This window comes from Anopheles funestus, unplaced genomic scaffold, assembly GCF_943734845.2.
Source record: "Anopheles funestus unplaced genomic scaffold, idAnoFuneDA-416_04 scaffold_32_ctg1, whole genome shotgun sequence".
NCBI lineage: Eukaryota > Metazoa > Arthropoda > Insecta > Diptera > Culicidae > Anopheles > Anopheles funestus.
This window is the reverse complement of record NW_026045361.1, coordinates 215,594-237,359: the sequence shown is the minus strand read 5'-3', so window position 1 is coordinate 237,359 and position 21,766 is coordinate 215,594. Positions and strand designations below refer to the sequence as shown.

General features: G+C 47.9%; 2 long non-coding RNA genes across 2 annotated transcripts in view; both read left to right on the top strand.

Moving 5' to 3' along the window:
• Window positions 1–21,766, top strand: part of LOC125774574 (uncharacterized) — a 122,213-nt gene that overhangs the window by 66,550 nt on the left and 33,897 nt on the right. The window contains exon 7 of the long non-coding RNA XR_007421058.1: window positions 18,515–18,962. This is a non-coding gene — a long non-coding RNA (uncharacterized LOC125774574). The remainder of the gene's footprint in view (window positions 1–18,514; window positions 18,963–21,766) is intronic.
• On the top strand, window positions 418–18,090 carry LOC125774579 (uncharacterized). The gene is made up of 3 exons (XR_007421063.1): window positions 418–2,722; window positions 5,747–7,118; window positions 17,451–18,090. It is a non-coding gene; the product is annotated as an uncharacterized LOC125774579 (long non-coding RNA).

Sequence of the window (21,766 nt, the reverse complement as noted above, 5' to 3'; positions counted from 1 at the left end):
GCTAAGGTGTCTTGGCTAAGGTGTCTTGGCTAATGTGTCTTGGCTAAGGTGTCTTGGCTGAGGTGTCTTGGCTAAGGTGTCTTGGCTAAGGTGTCTTTTGTAAGGTGTCTTGGCTAAGGTGTCTTGGCTAAGGTGTCTTGGCTTATGTGTCTCGGCTAAGGTGTCTTGGCTAAGGTGTCTTGGCTAAGGTGTCTTGGCTAAGGTGTCTTGGCTAAGGTGTCTTGGCTAAGGTGTCTTGGCTAATGTGTCTCGGCTAAAGTGTCTTGGCTAATGTGTCTTGGCTAATGTGTCTCGGCTAAGGTGTCTTGGCTAATGTGTCTTGGCTAAAGGGTCTTGGCTAAGGTGTCTTGGCTAAGGTGTCTTGGCTAAGGTGTCTTGGCTAAGGTGTCTTGGCTAAGGTGTCTTTTCTACGGTGTCTTGGCTAATGTGTCTTGGCTAAGGTGTCTTAGCTAAGGTGTCTTGGCTAATGTATTTTGGCTAAGGTGTCTTGGCTAATGTGTCTCGGCTAAAGTGTCTTGGCTAAGGTGTCTTGGCTAAGGTGTCTTGGCTAAGGTGTCTTGGCTAAGGTGTCTTGGCTAATGTGTCTCGGCTAAAGTGTCTTGGCTAAGGTGTCTTGGCTAATGTGTCTTGGCTAATGTGTCTTGGCTAATGTGTCTCGGCTAAGGTGTCTTGGCTAAGGTGTCTTGGCTAAGGTGTCTTGGCTAATGTGTCTTGGCTAAGGTGTCTTGGCTAATGTGTCTCGGCTAAGGTGTCTTGGCTAATGTGTTTTGGCTAAGGTGTCTTGGCTAAGGTGTCTTGGCTAAGGTGTCTTGGCTAATGTGTCTTGGCTAAGGTGTCTTGGCTAAGGTGTCTTGGCTAATGTGTCTTGGCTAATGTGTCTTGGCTAATGTGTCTTGGCTAATGTGTCTTGGCTAAGGTGTCTTGGCTAAAGTGTCTTGGCTAAGGTGTCGTGGCTAAGGTGTCTTGGCTAAGGTGTCTTGGCTAAGGTGTCTTGGCTAATGTGTCTTGGCTAAGGTGTCTTGGCTAAGGTGTCTTGGCTAATGTGTCTCGGCTAAGGTGTCTTGGCTAAGGTGTCTTGGCTAATGTGTCTTGGCTAAAGTGTCTTGGCTAAGGTGTCTTGGCTAATGTGTCTCGGCTAATGTGTCTTGGCTAAGGTGTCTTGGCTACGGTGTCTTGGCTAATGTGTCTTGGCTAAGGTGTCTTGGCTAAGGTGTCTTGGCTAAGGTGTCTTGGCTACGGTGTCTTGGCTAATGTGTCTTGGCTAAGGTGTCTTAGCTAAGGTGTCTTGGCTAATGTATTTTGGCTAAGGTGTCTTGGCTAATGTGTCTCGGCTAAAGTGTCTTGGCTAAGGTGTCTTGGCTAAGGTGTCTTGGCTAATGTGTCTTGGCTAAGGTGTCTTGGCTAAGGTGTCTTGGCTAAGGTGTCTTGGCTAAGGTGTCTTGGCTAATGTGTCTTGGCTAATGTGTCTCGGCTAAAGTGTCTTGGCTAAGGTGTCTTGGCTAAGGTGTCTTGGCTAAAGTGTTTTGGCTAATGTGTCTTGGCTAATGTGTCTTGGCTAAGGTGTCTTGGCTAAGGTGTCTTGGCTAATGTGTCTCGGCTAAGGTGTCTTGGCTAAGGTGTCTTGGCTAATGTGTCTTGGCTAATGTGTCTTGGCTAATGTGTCTCGGCTAAGGTGTCTTGGCTAAGGTGTCTTGGCTAATGTGTCTTGGCTAAGGTGTCTTGGCTAATGTGTCTCGGATAAGGTGTCTTGGCTAATGTGTCTTGGCTAAGGTGTCTTGGCTAAGGTGTCTTGGCTAAGGTGTCTTGGCTAAGGTGTCTTGGCTAATGTGTCTTGGCTAAGGTGTCTTGGCTAAGGTGTCTTGGCTAATGTGTCTCGGCTAAGGTGTCTTGGCTAAGGTGTCTTGGCTAAGGTGTCTTGGCTAATGTGTCTTGGCTAATGTGTCTTGGCTAAGGTGTCTTGGCTAAGGTGTCTTGGCTAATGTGTCTTGGCTAAGGTGTCTTGGCTAAGGTGTCTTGGCTAAGGTGTCTTGGCTTATGTGTCTCGGCTAAGGTGTCTTGGCTAAAGTGTCTTGGCTAATGTGTCTCGGCTAAGGTGTCTTGGCTAATGTGTCTTGGCTAAGGTGTCTTGGCTAAGGTGTCTTGGCTAATGTGTCTCGGCTAAGGTGTCTTGGCTAATGTGTCTTGGCTAAAGTGTCTTGGCTAAGGTGTCTTGGCTAAGGTGTCTTGGCTAAGGTGTCTTGGCTAAGGTGTCTTGGCTAAGGTGTCTTGGCTAATGTGTCTTGGCTAAGGTGTCTTGGCTTAGGTGTCTTGGCTAAGGTGTCTTGGCTAATGTGTCTCGGCTAAGGTGTCTTGGCTAATGTGTCTTGGCTAATGTGTCTTGGCTAAGGTGTCTTGGCTAAGGTGTCTTGGCTAAGGTGTCTTGGCTAAGGTGTCTTGGCTAAGGTGTCTTGGCTAATGTGTCTTGGCTAATGTGTCTCGGCTAAGGTGTCTTGGCTAATTTGTCTTGGCTAAGGTGTCTTGGCTAATGTGTCTTGGCTAATGTGTCTTGGCTAATGTGTCTTGGCTAAGGTGTCTTGGCTAAGGTGTCTTGGCTAAGGTGTCTTGGCTAATGTGTCTTGGCTAAAGTGTCTTGGCTTAGGTGTCTTGGCTAATGTGTCTCGGCTAAGGTGTCTTGGCTAAGGTGTCTTGGCTAAGGTGTCTTGGCTAAAGTGTCTTGGCTAAGGTGTCTTGGCTAATGTGTCTCGGCTAAAGTGTCTTGGCTAAGGTGTCTTGGCTAAGGTGTCTTGGCTAAGGTGTCTTGGCTAAGGTGTCTTGGCTAAGGTGTCTTGGCTAAGGTGTCTTGGCTAAGGTGTCTTGGCTAAGGTGTCTTGGCTAAGGTGTCTTGGCTAAGGTGTCTTGGCTAAGGTGTCTTGGCTAAGGTGTCTTGGCTAAGGTGTCTTGGCTAAGGTGTCTTGGCTAAGGTGTCTTGGCTATGGTGTCTTGGCTAAGGTGTCTTGGCTAAGGTGTCTTGGCTAATGTGTCTCGGCTAAGGTGTCTTGGCTAAGGTGTCTTGGCTAATGTGTCTTGGCTAAAGTGTCTTGGCTAAGGTGTCTTGGCTAATGTGTCTCGGCTAATGTGTCTTGGCTAAGGTGTCTTGGCTACGGTGTCTTGGCTAATGTGTCTTGGCTAAGGTGTCTTAGCTAAGGTGTCTTGGCTAATGTATTTTGGCTAAGGTGTCTTGGCTAATGTGTCTTGGCTAATGTGTCTTGGCTAAGGTGTCTTGGCTAAGGTGTCTTGGCTAATGTGTCTTGGCTAAGGTGTCTTGGCTAAGGTGTCTTGGCTAAGGTGTCTTGGCTAAGGTGTCTTGGCTAATGTGTCTTGGCTAATGTGTCTCGGCTAAAGTGTCTTGGCTAAGGTGTCTTGGCTAAGGTGTCTTGGCTAAAGTGTCTTGGCTAATGTGTCTTGGCTAAGGTGTCTTGGCTAAGGTGTCTTGGCTAAGGTGTCTTGTCTAATGTGTCTCGGCTAAAGTGTCTTGGCTAAGGTGTCTTGGCTAATGTGTCTTGGCTAATGTGTCTTGGCTAATGTGTCTCGGCTAAGGTGTCTTGGCTAAGGTGTCTTGGCTAAGGTGTCTTGGCTAATGTGTCTTGGCTAAGGTGTCTTGGCTAATGTGTCTCGGCTAAGGTGTCTTGGCTAATGTGTTTTGGCTAAGGTGTCTTGGCTAAGGTGTCTTGGCTAAGGTGTCTTGGCTAATGTGTCTTGGCTAAGGTGTCTTGGCTAAGGTGTCTTGGCTAATGTGTCTTGGCTAATGTGTCTTGGCTAATGTGTCTTGGCTAATGTGTCTTGGCTAAGGTGTCTTGGCTAAAGTGTCTTGGCTAAGGTGTCGTGGCTAAGGTGTCTTGGCTAAGGTGTCTTGGCTAAGGTGTCTTGGCTAATGTGTCTTGGCTAAGGTGTCTTGGCTAAGGTGTCTTGGCTAATGTGTCTCGGCTAAGGTGTCTTGGCTAAGGTGTCTTGGCTAATGTGTCTTGGCTAAAGTGTCTTGGCTAAGGTGTCTTGGCTAATGTGTCTCGGCTAATGTGTCTTGGCTAAGGTGTCTTGGCTACGGTGTCTTGGCTAATGTGTCTTGGCTAAGGTGTCTTAGCTAAGGTGTCTTGGCTAATGTATTTTGGCTAAGGTGTCTTGGCTAATGTGTCTTGGCTAATGTGTCTTGGCTAAGGTGTATTGGCTAAGGTGTCTTGGCTAATGTGTCTTGGCTAAGGTGTCTTGGCTAAGGTGTCTTGGCTAAGGTGTCTTGGCTAATGTGTCTTGGCTAATGTGTCTCGGCTAAAGTGTCTTGGCTAAGGTGTCTTGGCTAAGGTGTCTTGGCTAAAGTGTCTTTGCTAATGTGTCTTGGCTAAGGTGTCTTGGCTAAGGTGTCTTGGGTAAGGTGTCTTGGCTAATGTGTCTCGGCTAAGGTGTCTTGGCTAAGGTGTCTTGGCTAATGTGTCTTGGCTAAGGTGTCTTGGCTAATGTGTCTCGGCTAAGGTGTCTTGGCTAAGGTGTCTTGGCTAAGGTGTCTTGGCTAATGTGTTTTGGCTAAGGTGTCTTGGCTAATGTGTCTCGGCTAAGGTGTCTTGGCTAAGGTGTCTTGGCTAATGTGTCTTGGCTAAGGTGTCTTGGCTAAGGTGCCTTGGCTAATGTGTCTTGGCTAAGGTGTCTTGGCTAAGGTGTCTTGGCTAAGGTGTCTTGGCTAATGTGTCTTGGCTAAGGTGTCTTGGCTGAGGTGTCTTGGCTAAGGTGTCTTGGCTAATGTGTCTTGGCTAAGGTGTCTTGGCTAAGGTGTCTTGGCTAATGTGTCTTGGCTAAGGTGTCTTGGCTAAGGTGTCTTGGCTAAAGTGTCTTGGCTAAGGTGTCGTGGCTAAGGTGTCTTGGCTTAGGTGTCTTGGCTAAGGTGTCTTGGCTAATGTGTCTTGGCTAAGGTGTCTTGGCTAAGGTGTCTTGGCTAAGGTGTCTTGGCTAAGGTGTCTTGGCTAATGTGTCTCGGCTAAGGTGTCTTGGCTAATGTGTCTTGGCTAAGGTGTCTTGGCTAAGGTGTCTTGGCTAAGGTGTCTTGGCTAAGGTGTCTTGGCTAAGGTGTCTTTTGTAAGGTGTCTTGGCTAAGGTGTCTTGGCTAAGGTGTCTTGGCTAATGTGTCTCGGCTAAGGTGTCTTGGCTAAGGTGTCTTGGCTAAGGTGTCTTGGCTAAGGTGTCTTGGCTAAGGTGTCTTGGCTAAGGTGTCTTGGCTAATGTGTCTCGGCTAAAGTGTCTTGGCTAAGGTGTCTTGGCTAAGGTGTCTTGGCTAATGTGTCTTGGCTAAGGTGTCTTGGCTAATGTGTCTTGGCTAATGTGTCTTGGCTAAGGTGTCTTGGCTAAGGTGTCTTGGCTAAGGTGTCTTGGCTAAGGTGTCTTGGCTAAGGTGTCTTGGCTAAGGTGTCTTGGCTACGGTGTCTTGGCTAATGTGTCTTGGCTAAGGTGTCTTAGCTAAGGTGTCTTGGCTAATGTATTTTGGCTAAGGTGTCTTGGCTAATGTGTCTTGGCTAAGGTGTCTTGGCTAAGGTGTCTTGGCTAATGTGTCTTGGCTAAGGTGTCTTGGCTGAGGTGTCTTGGCTAAGGTGTCTTGGCTAAGGTGTCTTTTGTAAGGTGTCTTGGCTAAGGTGTCTTGGCTAAGGTGTCTTGGCTAATGTGTCTCGGCTAAGGTGTCTTGGCTAAGGTGTCTTGGCTAAGGTGTCTTGGCTAAGGTGTCTTGGCTAAGGTGTCTTGGCTAATGTGTCTCGGCTAAAGTGTCTTGGCTAATGTGTCTTGGCTAATGTGTCTCGGCTAAGGTGTCTTGGCTAATGTGTCTTGGCTAAAGGGTCTTGGCTAAGGTGTCTTGGCTAAGGTGTCTTGGCTAAGGTGTCTTGGCTAAGGTGTCTTGGCTAAGGTGTCTTGGCTAAGGTGTCTTGGCTACGGTGTCTTGGCTAATGTGTCTTGGCTAAGGTGTCTTAGCTAAGGTGTCTTGGCTAATGTATTTTGGCTAAGGTGTCTTGGCTAATGTGTCTCGGCTAAAGTGTCTTGGCTAAGGTGTCTTGGCTAAGGTGTCTTGGCTAAGGTGTCTTGGCTAAGGTGTCTTGGCTAATGTGTCTCGGCTAAAGTGTCTTGGCTAAGGTGTCTTGGCTAATGTGTCTTGGCTAATGTGTCTTGGCTAATGTGTCTCGGCTAAGGTGTCTTGGCTAAGGTGTCTTGGCTAAGGTGTCTTGGCTAATGTGTCTTGGCTAAGGTGTCTTGGCTAATGTGTCTCGGCTAAGGTGTCTTGGCTAATGTGTTTTGGCTAAGGTGTCTTGGCTAAGGTGTCTTGGCTAAGGTGTCTTGGCTAATGTGTCTTGGCTAAGGTGTCTTGGCTAAGGTGTCTTGGCTAATGTGTCTTGGCTAATGTGTCTTGGCTAATGTGTCTTGGCTAATGTGTCTTGGCTAAGGTGTCTTGGCTAAAGTGTCTTGGCTAAGGTGTCGTGGCTAAGGTGTCTTGGCTAAGGTGTCTTGGCTAAGGTGTCTTGGCTAATGTGTCTTGGCTAAGGTGTCTTGGCTAAGGTGTCTTGGCTAATGTGTCTCGGCTAAGGTGTCTTGGCTAAGGTGTCTTGGCTAATGTGTCTTGGCTAAAGTGTCTTGGCTAAGGTGTCTTGGCTAATGTGTCTCGGCTAATGTGTCTTGGCTAAGGTGTCTTGGCTACGGTGTCTTGGCTAATGTGTCTTGGCTAAGGTGTCTTGGCTAAGGTGTCTTGGCTAAGGTGTCTTGGCTACGGTGTCTTGGCTAATGTGTCTTGGCTAAGGTGTCTTAGCTAAGGTGTCTTGGCTAATGTATTTTGGCTAAGGTGTCTTGGCTAATGTGTCTCGGCTAAAGTGTCTTGGCTAAGGTGTCTTGGCTAAGGTGTCTTGGCTAATGTGTCTTGGCTAAGGTGTCTTGGCTAAGGTGTCTTGGCTAAGGTGTCTTGGCTAAGGTGTCTTGGCTAATGTGTCTTGGCTAATGTGTCTCGGCTTAAGTGTCTTGGCTAAGGTGTCTTGGCTAAGGTGTCTTGGCTAAAGTGTTTTGGCTAATGTGTCTTGGCTAATGTGTCTTGGCTAAGGTGTCTTGGCTAAGGTGTCTTGGCTAATGTGTCTCGGCTAAGGTGTCTTGGCTAAGGTGTCTTGGCTAATGTGTCTTGGCTAATGTGTCTTGGCTAATGTGTCTCGGCTAAGGTGTCTTGGCTAAGGTGTCTTGGCTAATGTGTCTTGGCTAAGGTGTCTTGGCTAATGTGTCTCGGATAAGGTGTCTTGGCTAATGTGTCTTGGCTAAGGTGTCTTGGCTAAGGTGTCTTGGCTAAGGTGTCTTGGCTAAGGTGTCTTGGCTAATGTGTTTTGGCTAAGGTGTCTTGGCTAAGGTGTCTTGGCTAATGTGTCTCGGCTAAGGTGTCTTGGCTAAGGTGTCTTGGCTAAGGTGTCTTGGCTAATGTGTCTTGGCTAATGTGTCTTGGCTAAGGTGTCTTGGCTAAGGTGTCTTGGCTAATGTGTCTTGGCTAAGGTGTCTTGGCTAAGGTGTCTTGGCTAAGGTGTCTTGGCTTATGTGTCTCGGCTAAGGTGTCTTGGCTAAAGTGTCTTGGCTAATGTGTCTCGGCTAAGGTGTCTTGGCTAATGTGTCTTGGCTAAGGTGTCTTGGCTAAGGTGTCTTGGCTAATGTGTCTCGGCTAAGGTGTCTTGGCTAATGTGTCTTGGCTAAAGTGTCTTGGCTAAGGTGTCTTGGCTAAGGTGTCTTGGCTAAGGTGTCTTGGCTAAGGTGTCTTGGCTAAGGTGTCTTGGCTAATGTGTCTTGGCTAAGGTGTCTTGGCTTAGGTGTCTTGGCTAAGGTGTCTTGGCTAATGTGTCTCGGCTAAGGTGTCTTGGCTAATGTGTCTTGGCTAATGTGTCTTGGCTAAGGTGTCTTGGCTAAGGTGTCTTGGCTAAGGTGTCTTGGCTAAGGTGTCTTGGCTAAGGTGTCTTGGCTAATGTGTCTTGGCTAAGGTGTCTTGGCTTAGGTGTCTTGGCTAAGGTGTCTTGGCTAATGTGTCTCGGCTAAGGTGTCTTGGCTAAGGTGTCTTGGCTAATGTGTCTTGGCTAAGGTGTCTTGGCTAAGGTGTCTTGGCTAAGGTGTCTTGGCTAATGTGTCTTGGCTAATGTGTCTTGCTTAAGGTGTCTTGGCTAAGGTGTCTTGGCTAATGTGTCTTGGCTAAGGTGTCTTGGCTAAGGCGTCTTGGCTTATGTGTCTCGGCTAAGGTGTCTTGGCTAATGTGTCTTGGCTAAGGTGTCTTGGCTAATGTGTCTTGGCTAATGTGTCTTAGCTAAGGTGTCTTGGCTAAGGTGTCTTGGCTAAGGTGTCTTGGCTAAGGTGTCTTGGCTAATGTGTCTTGGCTAAGGTGTCTTGGCTAAGGTGTCTTGGCTAAGGTGTCTTGGCTAATGTGTCTTGGCTAAGGTGCCTTGGCTAAGGTGTCTTGGCTAAGGTGTCTTGGCTAAGGTGTCTTGGCTAATGTGTCTCGGCTAAGGTGTCTTGGCTAATGTGTCTTGGCTAAGGTGTCTTGGCTAATGTGTCTTGGCTAATGTGTCTTGGCTAATGTGTCTCGGCTAAGGTGTCTTGGCTAAGGTGTCTTGGCTAAGGTGTCTTGGCTAATGTGTCTTGGCTAAGGTGTCTTGGCTAATGTGTCTCGGCTAAGGTGTCTTGGCTAATGTGTCTTGGCTAAGGTGTCTTGGCTAAGGTGTCTTGGCTAAGGTGTCTTGGCTAATGTGTCTTGGCTAAGGTGTCTTGGCTAAGGTGTCTTGGCTAATGTGTCTCGGCTAAGGTGTCTTGGCTAAGGTGTCTTTGCTAAGGTGTCTTGGCTAAGGTGTCTTGGCTAATGTGTCTTGGCTAATGTGTCTCGGCTAAAGTGTCTTGGCTAAGGTGTCTTGGCTAAGGTGTCTTGGCTAATGTGTCTCGGCTAAGGTGTCTTGGCTAATGTGTCTTGGCTAAGGTGTCTCGGCTAATGTGTCTTGGCTAAGGTGTCTTGGCTAAGGTGTCTTGGCTAAGGTGTCTTGGCTAATGTGTCTCGGCTAATGTGTCTTGGCTAAAGTGGCTTGGCTAATATGTCTTGGCTAAAGTGTCTTGGCTAAGGTGTCTTGGCTAATGTGTCTCGGCTTAGGTGTCTTGGCTAAGGTGTCTTGGCTAAGGTGTCTCGGCTAATGTGTCTTGGCTAAGGTGTCTTGGCTAAGGTGTCTTGGCTAATGTATCTCGGCTAATGTGTCTTGGCTAATGTGTCTTGGCTAAGGTGTCTTGGCTAAGGTGTCTTGGATAAGGTGTCTTGGCTAAGGTGTCTTGGCTAATGTGTCTTGGCTAAAGTGTCTTGGCTAAGGTGTCTTGGCTAATGTGTCTCGGCTAAGGTGTCTTGGCTAAGGTGTCTTGGCTAAGGTGTCTCGGCTAAGGTGTCTTGGCTAAGGTGTCTTGGCTAATGTGTCTCGGCTAAGGTGTCTTGGCTAATGTGTCTTGGCTAAAGTGTCTTGGCTAATGTGTCTTGGCTAATGTGTCTTGGATAATGTGTCTCGGCTAAGGTGTCTTGGCTAAGGTGTCTTGGCTAAGGTGTCTTCGCTAATGTGTCTTGGCTAAGGTGTCTTGGCTAAGGTGTCTTGGCAAAGGTGTCTTGGCTAAGGTGTCTTGGCTAATGTGTCTCGGCTAATGTGTCTTGGCTAAAGTGGCTTGGCTAATGTGTCTTGGCTAAAGTGTCTTGGCTAAGGTGTCTTGGCTAATGTGTCTCGGCTTAGGTGTCTTGGCTAAGGTGTCTTGGCTAAGGTGTCTCGGCTAATGTGTCTTGGCTAAGGTGTCTTGGCTAAGGTGTCTTGGCTAATGTGTCTCGGCTAATGTGTCTTGGCTAATGTGTCTTGGCTAAGGTGTCTTGGCTAAGGTGTCTTGGATAAGGTGTCTTGGCTAAGGTGTCTTGGCTAATGTGTCTTGGCTAATGTGTCTTGGCTAAGGTGTCTTGGCTAAGGTGTCTTGGCTAATGTGTCTCGGCTAAAGTGTCTTGGCTAAGGTGTCTTGGCTAAGGTGTCTTGGCTAAGGTGTCTTGGCTAATGTGTCTCGGCTAAGGTGTCTTGGCTAATGTGTCTTGGCTAAAGTGTCTTGGCTAAGGTGTCTTGGCTAATGTGTCTTGGATAATGTGTCTCGGCTAAGGTGTCTTGGCTAAGGTGTCTTTGCTAAGGTGTCTTCGCTAATGTGTCTTGGCTAAGGTGTCTTGGCTAAGGTGTCTCGGCTAAAGTGTCTTGGCTAAGGTGTCTTGGCTAAGGTGTCTTGGCTAATGTGTCTTGGCTAATGTGTCTTGGCTAAGGTGTCTTGGCTAAGGTGTCTTGGCTAATGTGTCTCGGCTAAAGTGTCTTGGCTAAGGTGTCTTGGCTAAGGTGTCTTGGCTAAGGTGTCTTGGCTAAGGTGTCTTGGCTAAGGTGTCTTGGCTAATGTGTCTTGGCTAATGTGTCTCGGCTAAGGTGTCTTGGCTAATGTGTCTTGGCTAAGGTGTCTTGGCTAATGTGTCTTGGCTAATGTGTCTTGGCTAAGGTGTCTTGGCTAAGGTGTCTTGGCTAAGGTGTCTTGGCTAATGTGTCTTGGCTAATGTGTCTTGGCTAAGGTGTCTTGGCTAAGGTGTCTTGGCTAATGTGTCTCGGCTAAGGTGTCTTGGCTAAGGTGTCTTGGCTAATGTGTCTTGGCTAAAGTGTCTTGGCTAAGGTTTCTTGGCTAATGTGTCTCGGCTAAGGTGTCTTGGCTAAGGTGTCTTGGCTAAGGTGTCTTGGCTAAGGTGTCTTGGCTAAGGTGTCTTGGCTAAGGTGTCTTGGCTAAGGTGTCTTGGCTAAGGTGTCTTGGCTAATGTGTCTTGGCTAAGGTGTCTTGGCTAATGTGTCTCGGCTAAGGTGTCTAGGCTAAGGTGTCTTGGCTAATGTGTCTTGGCTAAAGTGTCTTGGCTAAGGTGTCTTGGCTAAGGCGTCTTGGCTAAGGTGTCTTGGCTAAGGTGTCTTGGCTAATGTGTCTTGGCTAAGGTGTCTTGGCTAAGGTGTCTTGGCTAAGGTGTCTTGGCTAAGGTGTCTCGGCTAATGTGTCTTGGCTAATGTGTCTTGGCTAAGGTGTCTTGGCTAAGGTGTCTTGGCTAAGGTGTCTTGGCTAATGTGTCTTGGCTAATGTGTCTTGGCTAAGGTGTCTTGGCTAAGGTGTCTTGGCTAAGGTGTCTTGGCTAATGTGTCTTGGCTAAGGTGTCTTGGTTAATGTGTCTTGGCTAAGGTGTCTTGGCTAAGGTGTCTTGGCTAAGGTGTCTTGGCTAAGGTGTCTTGGCTAAGGTGTCTTGGCTAAGGTGTCTTGGCTAAGGTGTCTTGGCTAAGGTGTCTTGGCTAATGTGTCTTGGCTAAGGTGTCTTGGCTAATGTGTCTTGGCTATGGTGTCTTGGCTAATGTGTCTCGGCTAAGGTGTCTTGGCTAAGGTGTCTTGGCTAAGGTGTCTTGGCTAATGTGTCTTGGCTAATGTGTCTTGGCTAAGGAGTCTTGGCTAAGGTGTCTTGGCTAATGTGTCTTGGATAATGTGTCTCGGCTAAGGTGTCTTGGCTAAGGTGTCTTGGCTAAGGTGTCTTCGCTAATGTGTCTTGGCTAAGGTGTCTTGGCTAAGGTGTCTCGGCTAAAGTGTCTTGGCTAAGGTGTCTTGGCTAAGGTGGCTTGGCTAATGTGTCTTGGCTAATGTGTCTTGGCTAAGGTGTCTTGGCTAAGGTGTCTTGGCTAAGGTGTCTTGGCTAAGGTGTCTTGGCTAATGTGTCTCGGCTAAAGTGTCTTGGCTAAGGTGTCTTGGCTAAGGTGTCTTGGCTAAGGTGTCTTGGCTAATGTGTCTCGGCTAAGGTGTCTTGGCTAATGTGTCTTGGCTAAAGTGTCTTGGCTAATGTGTCTTGGCTAATGTGTCTTGGATAATGTGTCTCGGCTAAGGTGTCTTGGCTAAGGTGTCTTGGCTAAGGTGTCTTGGCTAAGGTGTCTTGGCTAATGTGTCTCGGCTAATGTGTCTTGGCTAAAGTGGCTTGGCTAATGTGTCTTGGCTAAAGTGTCTTGGCTAAGGTGTCTTGGCTAATGTGTCTCGGCTTAGGTGTCTCGGCTAAGGTGTCTTGGCTAAGGTGTCTCGGCTAATGTGTCTTGGCTAAGGTGTCTTGGCTAAGGTGTCTTGGCTAATGTGTCTCGGCTAATGTGTCTTGGCTAATGTGTCTTGGCTAAGGTGTCTTGGCTAAGGTGTCTTGGATAAGGTGTCTTGGCTAAGGTGTTTTGGCTAATGTGTCTTGGCTAATGTGTCTTGGCTAAGGTGTCTTGGCTAAGGTGTCTTGGCTAATGTGTCTCGGCTAAAGTGTCTTGGCTAAGGTGTCTTGGCTAAGGTGTCTTGGCTAAGGTGTCTTGGCTAATGTGTCTCGGCTAAGGTGTCTTGGCTAATGTGTCTTGGCTAAAGTGTCTTGGCTAATGTGTCTTGGCTAATGTGTCTTGGATAATGTGTCTCGGCTAAGGTGTCTTGGCTAAGGTGTCTTGGCTAAGGTGTCTTCGCTAATGTGTCTTGGCTAAGGTGTCTTGGCTAAGGTGTCTCGGCTAAAGTGTCTTGGCTAAGGTGTCTTGGCTAAGGTGTCTTGGCTAATGTGTCTTGGCTAATGTGTCTTGGCTAAGGTGTCTTGGCTAAGGTGTCTTGGCTAATGTGTCTCGGCTAAAGTGTCTTGGCTAAGGTGTCTTGGCTAAGGTGTCTTGGCTAAGGTGTCTTGGCTAAGGTGTCTCGGCTAAGGTGTCTTGGCTAATGTGTCTTGGCTAATGTGTCTCGGCTAAGGTGTCTTGGCTAATGTGTCTTGGCTAATGTGTCTTGGCTAAGGTGTCTTGGCTAAGGTGTCTTGGCTAATGTGTCTTGGCTAATGTGTCTCGGCTAAGGTGTCTTGGCTAATGTGTCTTGGCTAAGGTGTCTTGGCTAAGGTGTCTTGGCTAATGTGTCTCGGCTAAGGTGTCTTGGCTAAGGTGTCTTGGCTAATGTGTCTTGGCTAAAGAGTCTTGGCTAAGGTTTCTTGGCTAATGTGCCTCGGCTAAGGTGTCTTGGCTAAGGTGTCTTGGCTAAGGTGTCTTGGCTAAGGTGTCTTGGCTAAGGTGTCTTGGCTAAGGTGTCTTGGCTAAGGTGTCTTGGCTAAGGTGTCTTGGCTAATGTGTCTTGGCTAAGGTGTCTTGGCTAATGTGTCTCGGCTAAGGTGTCTAGGCTAAGGTGTCTTGGCTAATGTGTCTTGGCTAATGTGTCTTGGCTAAGGTGTCTTGGCTAAGGTGTCTTGGCTAATGTGTCTTGGCTAATGTGTCTTGGCTAAGGTGTCTTGGCTAAGGTGTCTTGGCTAATGTGTCTCGGCTAAAGTGTCTTGGCTAAGGTGTCTTGGCTAAGGTGTCTTGGCTAAGGTGTCTTGGCTAAGGTGTCTCGGCTAAGGTGTCTTGGCTAATGTGTCTTGGCTAATGTGTCTCGGCTAAGGTGTCTTGGCTAATGTGTCTTGGCTAATGTGTCTTGGCTAAGGTGTCTTGGCTAAGGTGTCTTGGCTAATGTGTCTTGGCTAATGTGTCTCGGCTAAGGTGTCTTGGCTAATGTGTCTTGGCTAAGGTGTCTTGGCTAAGGTGTCTTGGCTAATGTGTCTCGGCTAAAGTGTCTCGGCTAAGGTGTCTTGGCTAAGGTGTCTCGGCTAATGTGTCTTGGCTAAGGTGTCTTGGCTAAGGTGTCTTGGCTAATGTGTCTCGGCTAATGTGTCTTGGCTAATGTGTCTTGGCTAAGGTGTCTTGGCTAAGGTGTCTTGGATAAGGTGTCTTGGCTAAGGTGTTTTGGCTAATGTGTCTTGGCTAATGTGTCTTGGCTAAGGTGTCTTGGCTAAGGTGTCTTGGCTAATGTGTCTCGGCTAAAGTGTCTTGGCTAAGGTGTCTTGGCTAAGGTGTCTTGGCTAAGGTGTCTTGGCTAATGTGTCTCGGCTAAGGTGTCTTGGCTAATGTGTCTTGGCTAAAGTGTCTTGGCTAATGTGTCTTGGCTAATGTGTCTTGGATAATGTGTCTCGGCTAAGGTGTCTTGGCTAAGGTGTCTTGGCTAAGGTGTCTTCGCTAATGTGTCTTGGCTAAGGTGTCTTGGCTAAGGTGTCTCGGCTAAAGTGTCTTGGCTAAGGTGTCTTGGCTAAGGTGTCTTGGCTAATGTGTCTTGGCTAATGTGTCTTGGCTAAGGTGTCTTGGCTAAGGTGTCTTGGCTAATGTGTCTCGGCTAAAGTGTCTTGGCTAAGGTGTCTTGGCTAAGGTGTCTTGGCTAAGGTGTCTTGGCTAAGGTGTCTCGGCTAAGGTGTCTTGGCTAATGTGTCTTGGCTAATGTGTCTCGGCTAAGGTGTCTTGGCTAATGTGTCTTGGCTAATGTGTCTTGGCTAAGGTGTCTTGGCTAAGGTGTCTTGGCTAATGTGTCTTGGCTAATGTGTCTCGGCTAAGGTGTCTTGGCTAATGTGTCTTGGCTAAGGTGTCTTGGCTAAGGTGTCTTGGCTAATGTGTCTCGGCTAAGGTGTCTTGGCTAAGGTGTCTTGGCTAATGTGTCTTGGCTAAAGAGTCTTGGCTAAGGTTTCTTGGCTAATGTGCCTCGGCTAAGGTGTCTTGGCTAAGGTGTCTTGGCTAAGGTGTCTTGGCTAAGGTGTCTTGGCTAAGGTGTCTTGGCTAAGGTGTCTTGGCTAAGGTGTCTTGGCTAAGGTGTCTTGGCTAATGTGTCTTGGCTAAGGTGTCTTGGCTAATGTGTCTCGGCTAAGGTGTCTTGGCTAAGGTGTCTTGGCTAAGGTGTCTCGGCTAAAGTGTCTTGGCTAAGGTGTCTTGGCTAAGGTGTCTTGGCTAATGTGTCTTGGCTAATGTGTCTTGGCTAAGGTGTCTTGGCTAAGGTGTCTTGGCTAATGTGTCTCGGCTAAAGTGTCTTGGCTAAGGTGTCTTGGCTAAGGTGTCTTGGCTAAGGTGTCTTGGCTAAGGTGTCTCGGCTAAGGTGTCTTGGCTAATGTGTCTTGGCTAATGTGTCTCGGCTAAGGTGTCTTGGCTAATGTGTCTTGGCTAATGTGTCTTGGCTAAGGTGTCTTGGCTAAGGTGTCTTGGCTAATGTGTCTTGGCTAATGTGTCTCGGCTAAGGTGTCTTGGCTAATGTGTCTTGGCTAAGGTGTCTTGGCTAAGGTGTCTTGGCTAATGTGTCTCGGCTAAGGTGTCTTGGCTAAGGTGTCTTGGCTAATGTGTCTTGGCTAAAGAGTCTTGGCTAAGGTTTCTTGGCTAATGTGCCTCGGCTAAGGTGTCTTGGCTAAGGTGTCTTGGCTAAGGTGTCTTGGCTAAGGTGTCTTGGCTAAGGTGTCTTGGCTAAGGTGTCTTGGCTAAGGCGTCTTGGCTAAGGTGTCTTGGCTAAGGTGTCTTGGCTAAGGTGTCTTGGCTAAGGTGTCTTGGCTAAGGTGTCTCGGCTAAGGTGTCTTGGCTAAGGTGTCTTGGCTAAGGTGTCTTGGCTAAGGTGTCTTGGCAAAGGTGTCTTGGCTAATGTGTCTTGGCTAAGGTGTCTTGGCTAAGGTGTCTTGGCTAAGGTGTCTTGGCTAAGGTGTCTTGGCTAAGGTGTCTCGGCTAATGTGTCTTGGCTAATGTGTCTTGGCTAAGGTGTCTTGGCTAAGGTGTCTTGGCTAAGGTGTCTTGGCTAATGTGTCTTGGCTAATGTGTCTTGGCTAAGGTGTCTTGGCTAAGGTGTCTTGGCTAAGGTGTCTTGGCTAATGTGTCTTGGCTAATGTGTCTTGGTTAATGTGTCTTGGCTAAGGTGTCTTGGCTAAGGTGTCTTGGCTAAGGTGTCTTGGCTAAGGTGTCTTGGCTAAGGTGTCTTGGCTAAGGCGTCTTGGCTAAGGTGTCTTGGCTAAGGTGTCTTGGCTAATGTGTCTTGGCTAAGGTGTCTTGGCTAATGTGTCTTGGCTATGGTGTCTTGGCTAATGTGTCTCGGCTAAGGTGTCTTGGCTAAGGTGTCTTGGCTAAGGTGTCTTGGCTAATGTGTCTTGGCTAAGGTGTCTTGGCTAAGGTGTCTTGGCTAAGGTGTCTTGGCTAAGGTGTCTTGGCTAATGTGTCTCGGCTTATGTGTCTTGGCTAAAGTGGCTTGGCTAATGTGTCTTGGCTAAAGTGTCTTGGCTAAGGTGTCTTGGCTAATGTGTCTCGGCTTAGGTGTCTCGGCTAAGGTGTCTTGGCTAAGGTGTCTCGGCTAATGTGTCTTGGCTAAGGTGTCTTGGCTAAGGTGTCTTGGCTAATGTGTCTCGGCTAATGTGTCTTGGCTAATGTGTCTTGGCTAAGGTGTCTTGGCTAAGGTGTCTTGGATAAGGTGTCTTGGCTAAGGTGTCTTGGCTAATGTGTCTTGGCTAATGTGTCTTGGCTAAGGTGTCTTGGCTAAGGTGTCTTGGCTAATGTGTCTCGGCTAAAGTGTCTTGGCTAAGGTGTCTTGGCTAAGGTGTCTTGGCTAAGGTGTCTTGGCTAATGTGTCTCGGCTAAGGTGTCTTGGCTAATGTGTCTTGGCTAAAGTGTCTTGGCTAATGTGTCTTGGCTAATGTGTCTTGGATAATGTGTCTCGGCTAAGGTGTCTTGGCTAAGGTGTCTTCGCTAATGTGTCTTGGCTAAGGTGTCTTGGCTAAGGTGTCTCGGCTAAAGTGTCTTGGCTAAGGTGTCTTGGCTAAGGTGTCTTGGCTAATGTGTCTTGGCTAATGTGTCTTGGCTAAGGTGTCTTGGCTAAGGTGTCTTGGCTAATGTGTCTCGGCTAAAGTGTCTTGGCTAAGGTGTCTTGGCTAAGGTGTCTTGGCTAAGGTGTCTTGGCTAAGGTGTCTCGGCTAAGGTGTCTTGGCTAATGTGTCTTGGCTAATGTGTCTCGGCTAAGGTGTCTTGGCTAATGTGTCTTGGCTAATGTGTCTTGGCTAAGGTGTCTTGGCTAAGGTGTCTTGGCTAATGTGTCTTGGCTAATGTGTCTCGGCTAAGGTGTCTTGGCTAATGTGTCTTGGCTAAGGTGTCTTGGCTAAGGTGTCTTGGCTAATGTGTCTCGGCTAAGGTGTCTTGGCTAAGGTGTCTTGGCTAATGTGTCTTGGCTAAAGAGTCTTGGCTAAGGTTTCTTGGCTAATGTGCCTCGGCTAAGGTGTCTTGGCTAAGGTGTCTTGGCTAAGGTGTCTTGGCTAAGGTGTCTTGGCTAAGGTGTCTTGGCTAAGGTGTCTTGGCTAAGGTGTCTTGGCTAAGGTGTCTTGGCTAATGTGCCTTGGCTAAGGTGTCTTGGCTAATGTGTCTCGGCTAAGGTGTCTAGGCTAAGGTGTCTTGGCTAATGTGTCTTGGCTAAAGTGTCTTGGCTAAGGTGTCTTGGCTAAGGCGTCTTGGCTAAGGTGTCTTGGCTAAGGTGTCTTGGCTAATGTGTCTTGGCTAAGGTGTCTTGGCTAAGGTGTCTTGGCTAAGGTGTCTTGGCTAAGGTGTCTCGGCTAATGTGTCTTGGCTAATGTGTCTTGGCTAAGGTGTCTTGGCTAAGGTGTCTTGGCTAATGTGTCTTGGCTAATGTGTCTTGGCTAAGGTGTCTTGGCTAAGGTGTCTTGGCTAAGGTGTCTTGGCTAATGTGTCTTGGCTAATGTGTCTTGGTTAATGTGTCTTGGCTAAGGTGTCTTGGCTAAGGTGTCTTGGCTAAGGTGTCTTGGCTAAGGTGTCTTGGCTAAGGTGTCTTGGCTAAGGCGTCTTGGCTAAGGTGTCTTGGCTAAGGTGTCTTGGCTAATGTGTCTTGGCTAAGGTGTCTTGGCTAATGTGTCTTGGCTATGGTGTCTTGGCTAATGTGTCTCGGCTAAGGTGTCTTGGCTAAGGTGTCTTGGCTAAGGTGTCTTGGCTAATGTGTCTTGGCTAAGGTGTCTTGGCTAAGGTGTCTTGGCTAAGGTGTCTTGGCTAATGTGTCTCGGCTAATGTGTCTTGGCTAAGGTGTCTTGGCTAAGGTGTCTTGGCTAATGTGTCTTGGCTAATGTGTCTTGGCTAAGGTGTCTTGGCTAAGGTGTCTTGGCTAAGGTGTCTTGGCTAAAGTGTCTTGACTTAGGTGTCTTGGCTAATGTGTCTCGGCTAAGGTGTCTTGGCTAAGGTGTCTTGGCTAATGTGTCTCGGCTAAGGTGTCTCGGCTAATGTGTCTTGGCTAAGGTGTCTTGGCTAAGGTGTCTTGGCTAATGTGTCTTGGCTAAGGTGTCTCGGCTAAGGTGTCTTGGCTAATGTGTCTCGGCTAAGGTGTCTTGGCTAATGTGTCTTGGCTAAGGTGTCTTGGCTAAGGTGTCTTGGCTAAAGTGTCTTGGCTAAGGTGTCTTGGCTAAGGTGTCTTGGCTAAGGTGTCTTGGCTAATGTGTCTTGGCTAAGGTGTCTTGGCTAAGGTGTCTTGGCTAAGGTGTCTTGGCTAAGGTGTCTTGGCTAAGGTGTCTTGGCTAAGGTGTCTTGGCTAAGGTGTCTTGGCTAATGTGTCTCGGCTAATGTGTCTTGGCTAAGGTGTCTTGGCTAAGGTGTCTTGGCTAATGTGTCTTGGCTAAGGTGTCTTGGCTAATGTGTCTCGGCTAATGTGTCTTGGCTAATGTGTCTTGGCTAATGTGTCTTGGCTAAGGTGTCTTGGCTAAGGTGTCTTGGCTAATGTGTCTCGGCTAAGGTGTCTTGGCTAATGTGTCTTGGCTAATGTGTCTTGGCTAAAGTGTCTTGGCTAAGGTGTCTTGGCTAAGGTGTCTTGGCTAAGGTGTCTTGGCTAAGGTGTCTTGGCTAATGTGTCTCGGCTAATGTGTCTTGGCTAAAGTGTCTTGGCTAAGGTGTCTTGGCTAATGTGTCTCGGCTAAGGTGTCTTGGCTAAGGTGTCTTGGCTAAGGTGTCTCGGCTAATGTGTCTCGGCTAATGTGTCTTGGCTAATGTGTCTTGGCTAATGTGTCTTGGCTAAGGTGTCTTGGCTAAGGTGTCTTGGCTAAGGTGTCTCGGCTAAGGTGTCTTGGCTAAGGTGTCTTGGCTAATGTGTCTTGGCTAAAGTGTCTTGGCTAAGGTGTCTTGGCTAAGGTGTCTTGGCTAAGGTGTCTTGGCTAAGGTGTCTTGGCTAATGTGTCTCGGCTAATGTGTCTTGGCTAAAGTGTCTTGGCTAAGGTGTCTGGGCTAATGTGTCTCGGCTAAGGTGTCTTGGCTAAGGTGTCTTGGCTAAGGTGTCTTGGATAAGGTGTCTTGGCTAAGGTGTCTTGGCTAATGTGTCTTGGCTAAAGTGTCTTGGCTAAGGTGTCTCGGCTAATGTGTCTCGGCTAAGGTGTCTTGGCTAAGGTGTCTTGGCTAAGGTGTCTCGGCTAATGTGTCTTGGCTAAGGTGTCTTAGCTAAGGTGTCTTGGCTAATGTGTTTTTTCTAAGGTGTCTTGGCTAATGTGTCTTGACTAAGGTGTCTTGGCTAAGGTGTCTTGGCTAATGTGTCTCGGCTAAAGTGTCTTGGCTAAGGTGTCTTGGCTAAGGTGTCTTGGCTAAGGTGTCTTGGCTAATGTGTCTCGGCTAAGGTGTCTTGGCTAATGTGTCTTGGCTAAGGTGTCTCGGCTAATGTGTCTTGGCTAAGGTGTCTTGGCTAAGGTGTCTTGGCTAATGTGTCTCGGCTAATGTGTCTTGGCTAAGGTGTCTTGGCTAAGGTGTCTTGGCTAATGTGTCTCGGCTAATGTGTCTTGGCTAAGGTGTCTTGGCTAATGTGTCTTGGCTAATGTGTTTTGGCTAAGGTGTCTTGGCTAAGGTGTCTTGGCTAATGTGTCTTGGCTAATGTGTCTTGGCTGATGTGTCTCGGCTAAGGTGTCTTGGCTAAGGTGTCTCGGCTAATGTGTCTTGGCTAAGGTGTCTTGGCTAAGGTGTCTTGGCTAAGGTGTCTTGGCTAATGTGTCTCGGCTAATGTGTCTTGGCTAAGGTGTCTTGGCTAAGGTGTCTTGGCTAATGTGTCTTGGCTAATGTGTCTTGGCTAATGTGTCTTGGCTAAGGTGTCTTGGCTAAGGTGTCTTGGCTAATGTGTCTTGACTAAAGTGTCTTGGCTAAGGTGTCTTGGCTAAAGTGTCTTGGCTAAGGTGTCTTGGCTAAGGTGTCTTGGCTAAGGTGTCTTGGCTAAGGTGTCTTGGCTAAGGTGTCTCGGCTAATGTGTCTTGGCTAAGGTGTCTTAGCTAAGGTGTCTTGGCTAATGTGTTTTTTCTAAGGTGTCTTGGCTAATGTGTCTTGACTAAGGTGTCTTGGCTAAGGTGTCTTGGCTAATGTGTCTCGGCTAAAGTGTCTTGGCTAAGGTGTCTTGGCTAAGGTGTCTTGGCTAAGGTGTCTTGGCTAATGTGTCTCGGCTAAGGTGTCTTGGCTAATGTGTCTTGGCTAAGGTGTCTCGGCTAATGTGTCTTGGCTAAGGTGTCTTGGCTAAGGTGTCTTGGCTAAGGTGTCTTGGCTAATGTGTCTCGGCTAATGTGTCTTGGCTAAAGTGGCTTGGCTAATGTGTCTTGCCTAAAGTGTCTTGGCTAAGGTGTCTTGGCTAATGTGTCTCGGCTTAGGTGTCTCGGCTAAGGTGTCTTGGCTAAGGTGTCTCGGCTAATGTGTCTTGGCTAAGGTGTCTTGGCTAAGGTGTCTTGGCTAATGTGTCTCGGCTAATGTGTCTTGGCTAATGTGTCTTGGCTAAGGTGTCTTGGCTAAGGTGTCTTGGATAAGGTGTCTTGGCTAAGGTGTCTTGGCTAATGTGTCTTGGCTAATGTGTCTTGGCTAAGGTGTCTTGGCTAAGGTGTCTTGGCTAATGTGTCTCGGCTAAAGTGTCTTGGCTAAGGTGTCTTGGCTAAGGTGTCTTGGCTAAGGTGTCTTGGCTAATGTGTCTCGGCTAAGGTGTCTTGGCTAATGTGTCTTGGCTAAAGTGTCTTGGCTAATGTGTCTTGGCTAATGTGTCTTGGATAATGTGTCTCGGCTAAGGTGTCTTGGCTAAGGTGTCTTCGCTAATGTGTCTTGGCTAAGGTGTCTTGGCTAAGGTGTCTCGGCTAAAGTGTCTTGGCTAAGGTGTCTTGGCTAAGGTGTCTTGGCTAATGTGTCTTGGCTAATGTGTCTTGGCTAAGGTGTCTTGGCTAAGGTGTCTTGGCTAATGTGTCTCGGCTAAAGTGTCTTGGCTAAGGTGTCTTGGCTAAGGTGTCTTGGCTAAGGTGTCTTGGCTAAGGTGTCTCGGCTAAGGTGTCTTGGCTAATGTGTCTTGGCTAATGTGTCTCGGCTAAGGTGTCTTGGCTAATGTGTCTTGGCTAATGTGTCTTGGCTAAGGTGTCTTGGCTAAGGTGTCTTGGCTAATGTGTCTTGGCTAATGTGTCTCGGCTAAGGTGTCTTGGCTAATGTGTCTTGGCTAAGGTGTCTTGGCTAAGGTGTCTTGGCTAATGTGTCTCGGCTAAGGTGTCTTGGCTAAGGTGTCTTGGCTAATGTGTCTTGGCTAAAGAGTCTTGGCTAAGGTTTCTTGGCTAATGTGCCTCGGCTAAGGTGTCTTGGCTAAGGTGTCTTGGCTAAGGTGTCTTGGCTAAGGTGTCTTGGCTAAGGTGTCTTGGCTAAGGTGTCTTGGCTAAGGTGTCTTGGCTAAGGTGTCTTGGCTAATGTGCCTTGGCTAAGGTGTCTTGGCTAATGTGTCTCGGCTAAGGTGTCTAGGCTAAGGTGTCTTGGCTAATGTGTCTTGGCTAAAGTGTCTTGGCTAAGGTGTCTTGGCTAAGGCGTCTTGGCTAAGGTGTCTTGGCTAAGGTGTCTAGGCTAATGTGTCTTGGCTAAGGTGT